Here is a 13,194-nt window from a genome sequence, read left to right as displayed (position 1 = left end):
GGTAGATCAATGATTCCCAAAGACACAGAAGAACATCTGCTATGGCTTGGATATGGTTTGAGCATGTCTCCCAAATGTTCATGTGTTGTAAACTTGGTCCTCACTATGACTATATGGGAGTTGTTGTAACTTAAAGAGATAGGTTCTAGTTGGAGATCCTTAGGTCATTGGGGGAGCTGCCTCTTCAGAAGGTATTAAGGTCACTCTCATGGGACTTATGATTTCTCATGAGTTGAGATGTTGTAAGAGCCAACTGGTCCCTGGCTTTCTGTTTGATGATGGGATCTCTTCCTCCCACATGCACTCCAACAATGATCATCTACTGTGAGGGGACATGGCCAAGCATCACACTCACCAGAGACTACACCATGCTGTTTGGACTTTCAGCCTCTAAAACTGTGAGCTAAATAAAACCTTTCCTTTATAAAGACCTGCCTTGGCGATTTCATTATTACAATTATGCAAAACTGACTTTTGTGACATCTCAACATTTTTAATTTTTACCCAACCAATTTTGATGGAGTGTTTACTATATGTCCCATATATTATTCTAGGCAATGGGAATACAGCAGTGAAAAATTCACAAGTTCCTGCCTCTGAAAGGAAGGGAAATAATACACAAATAAGCTGTAGATCATAACAAGTGCTATGAAGGAAATAGAGCAATGCAATAAATGGGGAACACTTTGGACAGGATAAAAGGAGAAAGCCTCCACAAGGAGGGATTTCAAGATGAAAGGAAGAGAAAATGGGATGGGATGAGAAGAAGAAAGGTAGTCAAGTCCAAGAAATAGAAAGAAAAAAGGTTCTAAGGCAGGAGAAATTGTGGCTCCACTGAGGACACAAGGCAGGCAGTGTGACTAGACCTATGGAGAATGGGTGGCTCCAGCACCACAGGTTCCCTCCAGCACCACAAGGGTTTGCATTGTCCTCAGAGTTACAAAAACCCACTGGAGGATTTTAAACAAAGAAGAGAGTTTGTTTTATTTACTGATTTAAAATATCATTCTACTGTGAAAGAAAGGAATGTAGCGTGCAAGAGTTCAAAAAAGGTGATTAGAAAAGAGATTAGAATTCTCTTGCTGTTGGCCAGGAAGGAAATGGTGGTGGCTTGGGATCAGGGGTGGCAGTGAGAGGAGACAAGCAAATAGTTTCAAAGTTTATTTTGGAAACAGAACTACAGAATTGCTCATGGGTTGGTTATGGGAGGTAAGTGAAAAGGTTAAAGCAAGGATGACTCCTAGGTTTTGGCTTTAGTAATTATAAGTCTGGTGGTGGTTGGAGCAGGGAGTCAGGGAGAAGTTGGCACAATCTTGGGGGAAGACGCAAGATGCTGACTAATGTTATCCAGACATCAGCTGGAGGCTATCTAATCTTGAGAACCTAGGAAGGACACCTTTGAACCCTCAGCTCTATAGCTTAATTCTCTACAGGAGAACTAGATCTTCCCAAGATTTCTCTTTTCTCCCGTGGATTGAGGATCTCATCATTATCCTGTGTTTATGACTTCTGTTTCCTTCCTGCCTCCATTCACCCCATCAACCTTTTACCCATTTCTTTTTCTCCTTTCATTTTAAAATGTGTGTACATGCATTTTCTTACCTGCTGCCTTTATTCATAAAAACACCAGTGGAACTTCATATACTGTCACAACATTGGCATACTGATTTCAACAAAGCACAATTAATTTTAAGGAAATCTTATAATACCACACTCTGAATCTTTATCAAAGGTAATCAAGACAATGCTATTATAATCAATAATAGCCTCATAGCATTTGAAATTATATACATTTTTTTGCTTGCCAAAGCTATTACATTTTCTAAATGATTTCATATTTTCAGTATTGTCCCTGTCACCAAAATCACATTGTTCTTTGTACACATAATGGAGGTAAACATTTCTGATTTCACTTTCAGAATAATTATTTTTTAATGGATCTAATAATGGTACCAGGGTCTTCATGAGAAGACCCATTCTTGTGCCAGTCACGGTCACTTTTGTATCAAAGTCTTCATATTACTGAACAATTTCTTTCCAATAAAAGCAATGACTCATGACAGTTCCTGATGGAGAACATGTCCTATTGTAATCATGTTTCATCTCATTTAGTGTAGCATTAGCCAGTGACACAAGGAACCAGGACATCCTACCTCCTGTGACAAACTTTCAGTGGAAAACGCTTGCTCCTATTGATGACTGCCTCTTATTCCCACCATATTCACAGAACAAATCTACTTAAGCTTAGCATTATCTTAATTTTTACCTACTTGAATGAAGAGCATAACCACACTTATAACTGATTAATAATCTCTTCAAATTTTAAATGAAAGTGTGAAAAACTATCTTGGAGGAGATTAAAAACTAATATATGCAATCTACATAGCTTACATTTACTTTTATCAAAAAATATTTATCATATACCTATAATAGGCCAGAAACTCTAGGTGCTAAAGATATAAATGGGTAAAAAATGGACTTAGCCCCTACTACCAGGTAGCTCAAAGATCTCAAAGTCTTTGTTTTATCATTCCAGCTGCAAGATGAACCATCATATGTGATCTATCCTGGGTTTCCTGCTAGAAGCCTTTAAAATAAATAAAAGATAATAAAAATTGTGTTAATTTTACATTGCTACAAAACAAATACCTAAGGCATCTACCTTAATAAAGAGAAAAGGTTTACTTAGATCACATTTTTGGAGGTTCAAAATCCAAGGTCAAATGAGGGCCCCAGGCATTTGGCCTGAGGTGAGGACAGTAGATGGTGGTGCATCGCATCATGGTGAGAGTGTCAGTAGGAGCAAGGGATCATATCTTGAACAAGAGCAGAGAGAAAGAAGATGGGTGAGGCCAAATTCTTTATAGAGCAACCCTCTTGTTATGGTTTGGAGGTGAGGTGTTCCCTGAAAGATCACATGAGACAATGCAAGAAGGTTTGGAGGAGAAATGATTAGGTTGTAGCCTAGGCTAATGGGATTAACTCAAGTGGTAGGGTGTGGCTGGAGGAGGTGGGAATTGGGGCATGGCTTTGGGTACATATTTGTATCTGGAGAGTAGCTTTTTCTCTCTTCTTTCTGATCACCCTAATGTGAGCTGCTTCCCTCTGCCACACTCTTCCTCTATGAGGTTCAACCTCACCTTGAGCCCTGAGAAATAGAGCCGGCCTTCTATGGACTAAGACCTCTGAAACCATGAGCCCTCAAAAAATTCTTCCTCCTCTACAATTGCCCTGACCAGATCCTTTAGTCACAGCAGTGAAAAACCTGACGAAAACATCTCTTCTGAGAACCACTAAAGAGGTTACACAAGAACTACCAACAGAGTCACTAGAAATACCTCTACCCCAAGACCTAAGGACACCCCAATGGACCCACCTCCCAACAGTGCCACACTGGGGACTGAGCTTTTAACCACAATGGACCCTTGAGAAACACTCAAACCATAGCAAAGTTTGAACTAAAGCTCCATAAGTGGTCCTATTTCCTTAATTGTCAAGTAAGTTCCCATATTAAATGAGAAAATCCATTTAAAGGTGTTCCATATGTTACTTGGTCCAATGTAGGCATTGACAAAATATTGGTCACCCTGCCACTCCCTTTTGTATAGGATTAAAGTAAGTTTTACTGTCCTTCTAAGCTGGGGTTCTACAAGAGAATTAAGCTCTAATGCCCAAAGACCTCAATGGTTTTAATGAATTAATTTTTCCCCTATGCAAACCGAAGTAACTATCTCTGTGAAACTGTTAGGATAGTTGTGAAAACACCTACTTTGATCATTTTCAGTCAGACTTACTTCTGTCATGCAAACCTTAGCTGAAGTTGAGAAAAGTTGGGGGACAATATCACTTTCATCATCTATTTTAAAAAGCAAGGCTAAATTGGGGAGGAAATCTAATTTGGTTAAGGCACAGAACCTAGAACAACAATAAAAAATAAACCAGAAACCAAAAAGTCTCTAGAGAACTAAAGAAGTAAAGAGAAAAGTCAGACTCACTGAAGGTAAATGCTCTAAGCAAAACAACCATGCAGAGGCCAGGGCCAAGGAAACCCTGGTCAAAACTAAAATCAAATACAGTGCAGTGAAAACCAAAACAAATGCCCCATTCATTCACAGAAAGAGACAGACCAGAAATACTTAGAAAATATTATGATTCTCCATGTTCCTCAGGGGATCTCAAAGCACTTGAGATAAACTGCTAAATGATCATATAAACTACAATATTCTAATCACATGAAGGGGACTGGGATGCCACTAAAATATCTCAAGGCTGAGAAGTTACTCAGATATGTCAGAAGCTAATCTGAAATTCCAAAAAGTGCTTAAAATCTTTTATTTTAATGACTCAGTGTCTCTTTCCCAGACAGGAAATTACCTAATTCAAGGACACAGAAATTCATCATGGCCTTATTCAAAGCTAACAAAGACACAACAAAAATGAATTTGTAGGGACTCACTGATACTTCTTAAATTAACATGTAATTGCCTACATCCATATAGTTCAACTGCATGGGTGACACATGCAATATTTCATAAGACAAATCTATCATTAACAACAAAGTTTTATCACAAATCAACTTTAAGCAAGTGATATAAAAATGAGATTTATATTTAATGCACTGTTGTAAATTGCACCAATTGCCAGTGTTAACACTGGCAACATTACATGCCAAAAAAGCTTTTAAATGCCTGGAAGGAGAATGCTCTCCAAAACTGTTAGGAAAAAAAAATGTCTTAAAGAGAGTTGGGAACAAAAAGTGAGAGAGAAAAACAACTTTCCTCTTGTCATTTAATATTCCATAGGAAGACCATAAAGTATATTCTAGAGTAAAGACAAGATTAGACTTATCAATCAAGACAAGAAGAAAACAGGCTGTCCTTTTCTCCTTTACAATTCATCTGTACAACTAGAAGGTATGGCTGGAATCACTTCAGTTTTCAGACACAGCAAGTAGCAACACTCAATGATATTAGTTCATTTGCAGAAAAATGTACAGTTCACTTTTTTATTGGTTCTTTTTAGTTATACGTGACAGTAGAATCCATTTTGCCATAATTATACAAGCATGGAATATATATTGTTCTAATTCAGACCCCAGTACCTCTCCTAGGTGAGTCCTCTATCAGTGGGCTACATTCCCAGCCCCTCTATAAATTTTAAATCAACTAAGGAAATATTATCTTGGGGATGATTGCACATAAATTTATCTATTATGTCTGAGTGTGAGGGCACATGCCTATAATACCATTGACTTGCTGGGTGCAGTGACACATTCCTGTAATCCCAGTGGCTCCAGAGGCTGAAGCAGGAAGATTACAAATTCAAAGCCAGCTTCAGCAAAAGTAAGAGATTAAGACCCTGTCTCTAAATAAAATACAAAATAGGGCTGGGAATGTGGCTCAGGTGGTCGAGTGCCCCTGAGTTCAATCCCCAGTACTTCCCCTCCAAAATAATCCCTGTGACTCCAGAGGCTGAAGTAAGAACACAAGCTCAAGGCCAGCATGGCAACTTTGTGAGACCCTGACTCAAAAAAGTTAAAGGGGCTAAGGATGTAGCTAAGTGGTAGAGCATCCTTGTATTCACTTTCTAGTACTACTCATAAAAATAATGTCTATTATACTCTCCTTGATCTATAATTTGACATTTTATATTAATGCTACATTATTCCAACCTATTTCAAAGGCTTAGGTCATTGAACTGTTCAAATGCCATTGCTAATGAAGTTTTATATAACAAACATACTCATGCCCCTAATGTACAAATGAAGTAAGTCAATATGTCTTCACAACATGGGGGACCAATCCACTTCATCACTTTTTTTCAAGTAATTAGAGGCTAAAGTCCAAGCTTTGGGTCCAAATGATTTCAAAATATGACTTCCTGGTTTATTAATGTTATGACCTTAGCCTCTTTATTAGTTTTCACATCTAATGTTCTCTGCATAGTGCTATTAATGGAAGTTAACAGATTATTACAAAGTATTTTTGCACAGTCTGTAATACATAGAGATAAACAAATGATAGCTGTCATTATTGTAAGGAAATAAAGGATTGTAGGATGTCATGGTTTGAATACTCACAAATATAAAAGCTTTCAGAGACTATCGTGGTTTCAGGAAATATTTAAGGAAGTTTACAAAAATAATTAAAACATAAAGCTCCTAAAAAAATAAGAGAGAGAGAGAGAGAGAGAGAGAGAGAGAGAGAAGAATCAAGTTAAAAGGGAAAAATGTCAAAAAGATGAGCTTCAACAGTGCATACAGTTCAAATCCTAAGATAAAACAGAACAATCACTTAGGAAGATAAATCAATAATCACTTATCCTAAAGCAAGACAAGGAACTTTTTCTAAGACAGAATGAAACATTTTCAACAATGTCTTCATTGAAGATAGATTTCATAGGCTGTATTTCAATATACTTTCCTCACAAATTGCAGTGATATATTTTTTGTAAAATTGGAAATTCTATACTAAGCAAACAAAAATATTGTCTCAATTTGAGAATATAATAATAATATATCAGGCTTTGTGCTGAGTTTGCAAATGAATCACCAGAAGGAACTTTCCTGGATGAAATAGGAATCGATAAAAAATCGCCCCATCAAACAAGCCCACCACACTCTGCACTGATCCTTCTGGAAGCCAGTCTTCATTGAGAAAAGAGAAAGCAGTTACTTTTTGAACAAATGGAGAACATCCCTGTGAGGGAAACGAGAATCAGACCAAGGATAATAAATGTAAGAAGTCTTTATAATTACATTTTATCCCCTCCCCATGCCTGTTAAACTCTTTTTATCTCTTACTAAATAATATCAAAATTCTAAAAATGAAAGGGGCAACAAATTAGGGAGACAGCATTCCATACCACTGCCGATTTGGAAAAGGAAGAAGGGAAAAGGAAGGGAAGTGCCTGGAAAGAGAATAGTCCTCTGCACTAGGTAAATCCAAGCAAATGCAAGCAGATGACTTAAAAAAAAAAAGATATAGCAATATCTCATAGAAAGGTAAGAAGGAGGAGGGAACAACTACCTGACTTTTATTGAGTGCTAACTGAGCATTTAAGCTGAGTATCTCATTTCAAGTTCACAATGACCTTATGAGGGAAGTACTATTATTATTATTCCCTTTTTGCAAAGAAGGAAACAGAAAAATGTCAAAATCATTCGCTTGCTGTTCCATAAGGTCTGGAAATGGCAGTGCCGGGATTCAAAGGCAGACAATCTAGAAGCCCTCTCACAATGTCCCCCCTTCGATAAAGAATCCACTCACATATCTGATTCAGTCTCACCACTATGCTAGCTTCAACCTTTGAAAAGCTAACCTTTAGATGCCTGCCCCATCACGGAGAAAAGTCACTGAGGTCCCTGGAAATCATAAGTCAGAATTATTCATATCTACCATGAAATATGACATTCATGTAGTCTTTAATCATTGAACTATCAACCCAAAGGTTCACTCTTTAAATATAAGGGCATTTTATACACATTTAAAATGTTAAGTAAAATTATGTCATTAATTTTGGAGAATACATCCCATGCTTGTTTTGCTCTTAAAGGCTGAAGAATAAGTAACAGACTCAGAATTATACTAAATCAGAGCCTGATTTGGTAAAATATGAGCACTTGCAATAAATATAAACTATCCCCTTGGTTTAAGATACATTTGTACCCAGCAAGCAGTAACACTGAGTTCTAAAGATAGGGATATTTTAAAATTTTAATGGAAGGGGATAATTGTGGAAGACTAGTCATTAAAGTCATTTGATGTCCTATCTAAACATCAAAGATCAGAGTAAATAAGGTGACAGGGCATAAAGTAAAATGGCATTGAGATAACTTTACTGTTACCTTCAGTACACACTATTGTTATACACTAATAGTTGCTGTAATCTTCAGCTTTGTTTTAAATACTTTATATTGCTTTGTTACCATTATTACTAACTTATTTCATATTGACATGAGATCAATGCTTAAAGTATTTGTTGTCAATATTAAGAAGTATAGGGGGCCGGGGTTGTAGCTCAGTAGTAGAACACTTGCCTAGCACGTGTGAGGCACTGGGTTTGAGCCTCAGCACCACATAAAAATAAATAAAGAAAATAAAGGTATCATGTCCATCTATCACAAAAAATTTAAAAATTTTAAAAAAGTATAGGGGGCTGTGGTTATGGCTCAGTGGTAGAGTGCTTGCCTAGCTTATGTGAGGCACTGGGTTCAAGCCTCAGCACCACATTAAAAATAAACATAAAATGAAGATATTGTATCCATTTATAACTAAAAATATTTTTTAAAGTATTAAGAAATACAGGTATGGGCCACTATCACCTTGCTCATTAAGTAAGTACACATGTATGAACCTCTACCTATGGATGTATGAGATAATTCTTACAGGATGAGAATATAAGCAAAAAGTAAGTTAACCTCTAAGGGGCTAACACATTTAGATGAAAAATGTGAAAGATATAATAAATTGCAGTTAAATCTGAGTCGAACCCATATATTTGGGGGCGGGGGGCAATTCAAGATATTTAAAATCAGAGGGTAAAGGAAGAGAGAAGGAGGAGGAGGAGGAGGAGGAGCAGGAGCAGGAGGAGGAGGAGGAGGAGAGGGATGTTTAAAGATTTGGGATGAGGAGGCAACTGAAAAGGACATCAGGTCTTGCAACTCTGAGAAGAGAATCAGAGTGGATTTCCCATCATTCCAAACTTTAACTGGAAAAATAGCCACCTAAAATAACACCTTAAAACTCATGCCAAGGATATAAAAGTTTCAGAAACCTTATTTCTGAGTTCCCCATCATTATTTTAACCTCTACCAGTACTTAGGAATGAAATTTTTTTTTTATTAGAAGTAAATAATGTGAGCCACCATGTGGTTAGTAAAATAGAGGACTGGTCTAGATGTCAGAATAAATAATGACAAAGAAAAACCACTTCACCTCTAAGACTGTGGACATCACAGAGAAGATACAAATGTGCTAAAATAGTGGATATGAGTGTTCTTCTTAAATTTGCTCAAATTTAGGCAACTTTTATTAGAAGCTTCATATATGTACCCTAAGAACCTCTAATGGCATATTTATTTGAATAGAACACACCAAAGAGATCATTTAGAAAAGAAATAGATAAAAAGAAATCATTGATGAGCCCTGGTGGCCTACTTTGCGGCAGCATGAGAGCCCCACCCACTTTATCTGCGGAAGCACCATATCAGCTGGGACCCTGTACACAGACCCTGAAAACTGAAGTACAGTGGGGCTCAGGTCCGCGTGCTCACCGCACCACCCCATTTCCACTTTATCCGAACCAACCATACCCCTGAATTTCTCCGCAAATTTCCTGCTGGCAAGATTCCAGCATTTGAGGGTGACAGTGGATTCTGTGTGTTTGAGAGCAATGCCATCACCTACTATGTGAGCAATGAGGACCTGCAGGGTGTTAGAGTCTATAAACAAGTCAAGATGGCACCTGGCAAAATGCCAGAGGGAGTGGTTTGTGAAGTAACACCAGCGAGCCATTAAGTGTGGAGATTCCTTATTGGTTGACTGCTGTATCTAGTTTATGTTGATTAGATAAGCTGTGTGGAATGTATATATACCCCTCCTGTCCTACAATAAACGGCTCCCACTCCTGCTGTATCAATGTACACAAGTTGTTCGTCACCCCCTCACCCCCTGGTTATTTTGCTGCAGCCGGACTGCGGCAGCGGGGAAGTAATCCAGAGGCAGCAGCCCAGGTGGTGCAGTGGGTGAGCTTTGCTGATAGTGACATAGTGCCCCCAGCCAGTACCTGGGTGTTCCCTACCTTGGCCATCATGCACCACAACAAACAGGCCACTGAGAACGCAAAAGAGGAGGTGAGGTGAATTCTGGGCCTGCTGGATGCTCACTTGAAGATGAGGACTTTTCTTGTGGGTGAAGGAGTGACATTGGCTGACATCACAGTTGTCTGCACCCTGTTGTGGCTCTATAGACAGGTCTTGGAACCTTCTTTTCACCAGGCCTTTCCCAATACCAGTCGCTGGTTCCTTACCTGCATTAACCAGCTCCAGTTATGGGCTGTCTTGGGGGAGGTGAAACTGTGTGAGAAGATGGCTCAGTTTAATGCTAAGAAGTTTGCAGAGAGACAGCCTAAAAAGGACACCCCACGAAAAGAAAGGGGTTCGCCGGAAGAGAAGCAAAAGCCCCAGGCCGATTGGAAAGAGGGAAAAAAGGCACCTGCCTCAGCTCTCCAGAGGAGGAGATGGATGAATGTGAGCAGGCACTGGCTGCTGAGCCCAGGGCCAAGGACCCCTTTGCTCACCTGCCGAAGAGTACCTTTGTGTTGGATGAATTTAAACACAAATACTCCAATGAGGACACGCTTTCTGTGGCCCTGCCATATTTTGGGGAGCATTTTGATAAGGATGGTTGGTCTTTGTGATACGCTGAGTACCGCTTTCCTGAAGAGCTCACCCAGACCTTCATGAGTTGCAACCTCATCACTGGAATGTTTCAGTGATTGGAAAATCTGAGGAAGAATGCCTTTGCCAGTGTCATCCTCTTTGGAACCAACAATAGCAGCTCCATTTCTAGAGTCTGGGTCTTCCAAGGTCAGGAGCTTGCCTTTCCACTGAGTCCAGATTGTCGTGTAGACTGAGAGTCATACACATGGCAAAAACTGGATCCTGGCAGTGAGGAGACCCAGACCCTGGTTCAAGAGTACTTTTCCTGGGAGGGGGCCTTCCAGCATGTGGGCAAAGCCTTCCATCAGGACAAGATCTTCAAGTGAACATCTCTTACCATCACCTAGCTGCCCTTCAGGGAGATGGAGTTCATTAAAGGAAACTGAACATTGGGAAAAAGAAAGAGTGAGAGTGTGTGTGTGTGTGTGTGTGAGAGAGAGAGAGAGAGAGAGAGAGAATCATTGATGACATTTGTATATATCAAAAACCTAGATCACAATAAAAAAAAATCATCTCTTTATTTGAGCTGTCTCACATTAAGCATGTGTGGATCTCCTACCATGTCCTGAGCGCTATGCCAGACTCTGGAGAGCAAAAATTAGTAGGAATAGTACCTGTTCTCTAGAGCCTCCAAGTTGCTCCATTGACTACACATTATCTGATAAGTAGTGGAGATGATCACACTGTCCAAGCTGGACAGGTACTTTATTTTACCTCATCTATACAAAAACACTTATTGAAATAGATACAAAGTGAAATAAAAATGGAAACTTCATTCTGTCATCTGAATATTCATTAACAACCTGCAAAACAAACCCCACTTCCATAAAACACTGAACTCCTGCTGGGAAGTCTTGGGTGGTTATCTTATTTCATCAACTGTCACAGGCACATGAAATCTGAGTTAATCCTCTATCCCCACTAAGGGAGCGCCTTGCTTGTTTCCTCAGATACTTTGTTATAAGGGAACAACCTCGGGCCCCAGGTGATTTTGATTTGAACAGCAGGTGTGAACAAGTTGAATTTACCTTAGCCTGGATTTATCTAACTCAAATATTGCCAGTGCCATTTATTATTTTTTAGTAAGAAGAAAAAGAGTCTCGGGAAAAAAAACATGGACTCTGCTCTTAGGGTTTGGGAATTCACAATCCAAGGAAGAAATTCTTGGTTCCAGAGTTGAGTTATAACAGGAAAATGAAAGTATCTCAGCATTTCAAAATTGCTGAAGGAAAAGCTCTCTTCTTGTTACAAATAGTTCATCTTTAGCAGTATTCTCTCATGTTTATAATAAAATCTTTCTTTTACTTCTGATGAGAAGAACACAAGTTAGTGTTTTAAGCTAAAAAGGGTACTTTCTCAAAACTTATATTTTTGCCTTTGTGATTCTTTTTCTAACTAAATCAAAACTGACCAATGAGATTTTGAAAGAAAACTCAATTTTTCAACAGCATCCTATAATCATAGACATTCTCATCACTGAAATAGCTTAAATAATTATAAATTATGATTAAAACCATTTGAAGCCCTGCCAACCTAAAAGACACAATTTTGGAATGGGATAAGAAAATTAGAATGCCTGATTACAGAAGGAAGAAAAAAAAATCTTTTGATTGAAAGAATGGACTAAATTTGGATTAAAATTATTTTTATCTTTTCATCACAATACCACACCATTTGGTTTAACTTGTGGGGGAGGCAGTGAGAAGAGAATAAAGGGATGGATCAAAACATCTCACTTAGTAATAGCCCCTTGTTATGTCCTTGTTTCTCTCCAAGGAGTGTCCCTGGGAACTTCATTGACAGCCCATCTCTCACTGACTGGGCAAGCCCACACATATTTTCCTATCCTGGAAATCTTTGCTTCTAAAAGAACTAATGACATGATCCCCTTCCACTTACACTTCAACTGAACTTACAAATGAAATTTGCAGACTAGCATGATCAATTGTATTTCTTGGCTTAATTCAACCTCAGAGCTTCACCTCCAAAACGCTGACTGTGTAAACTTGCTGAAACTAATCTGAACCTTTCTTTAAGCAAGTTTTGTCCTGATGGTTTTGTATCCCCCCCCCCCGCCCCCCCGCATCAAAGTGAACACAAGCTCAAATACTGGGTGGAGTTAGTCCCTATGATTACTACAGACCATTTAACCAAAGGAAGCCATGAAAGGATTAGATCCTGATGGCTCTATCCTCTTTAACAGTCATAGTAGCTAGGCTTAACAACAAAACCAAAATGTATTATGTGCCTATTCTGCAGTATGCATCATGCTAGATCATATGGATATAAGCAAAGATGATAATATATTAACAATAACAATAATAACTCCCCCCCAAGGCCTCATCATATGTCCAACAAATCAGTGTGGCACACACTATTCCATGTGCTAGAATGTAGCAGAGATCACCATCTGTCCTTTTGAAAGTTATGTTGCAGTGGGCATAGATAGGCAGTCTTTTAAAAATCACTAAGAAAGGGCTGGACATGTAACTGAGAGGCAGAGCATTTGCCTAGCATACATGAGGCCTTGGGTTGAATCCCCCACACTGGGAGCAAGGAAGGAAGGAACTCAACAGAAAAATAATATGGTATTTTAGATGGTGATACTACAATATTCCAGGTGCAGATTCTGAGGAGTAAACCAACATGGTAGCCTTGGAGGTGATGAAACAGGGTCCGAACTTAGATCAGTTAGAGCACTTGGATTATAATGCAACAGAAAACACTCTACCAAAATAAAAGGCAGAATATTG

General features: G+C 38.8%; 1 pseudogene; it reads left to right on the top strand.

The window, feature by feature from the left end:
• LOC124080678 (elongation factor 1-gamma-like) overlaps nucleotides 1-10,787 on the top strand; it is a 30,043-nt pseudogene extending 19,256 nt beyond the window's left edge.
• Nucleotides 10,788-13,194: the final 2,407 nt, after the last annotated feature.

Source organism: Marmota monax, unplaced genomic scaffold (assembly GCF_021218885.2).
Source record: "Marmota monax isolate L192 unplaced genomic scaffold, Marmota_monax_Labrador192_F-V1.1 WCK01_AAM20220418_F8-fsc00018, whole genome shotgun sequence".
NCBI classification, from domain to species: domain Eukaryota; kingdom Metazoa; phylum Chordata; class Mammalia; order Rodentia; family Sciuridae; genus Marmota; species Marmota monax.
This window is presented reverse-complemented; position numbering and strand designations above follow the sequence as displayed.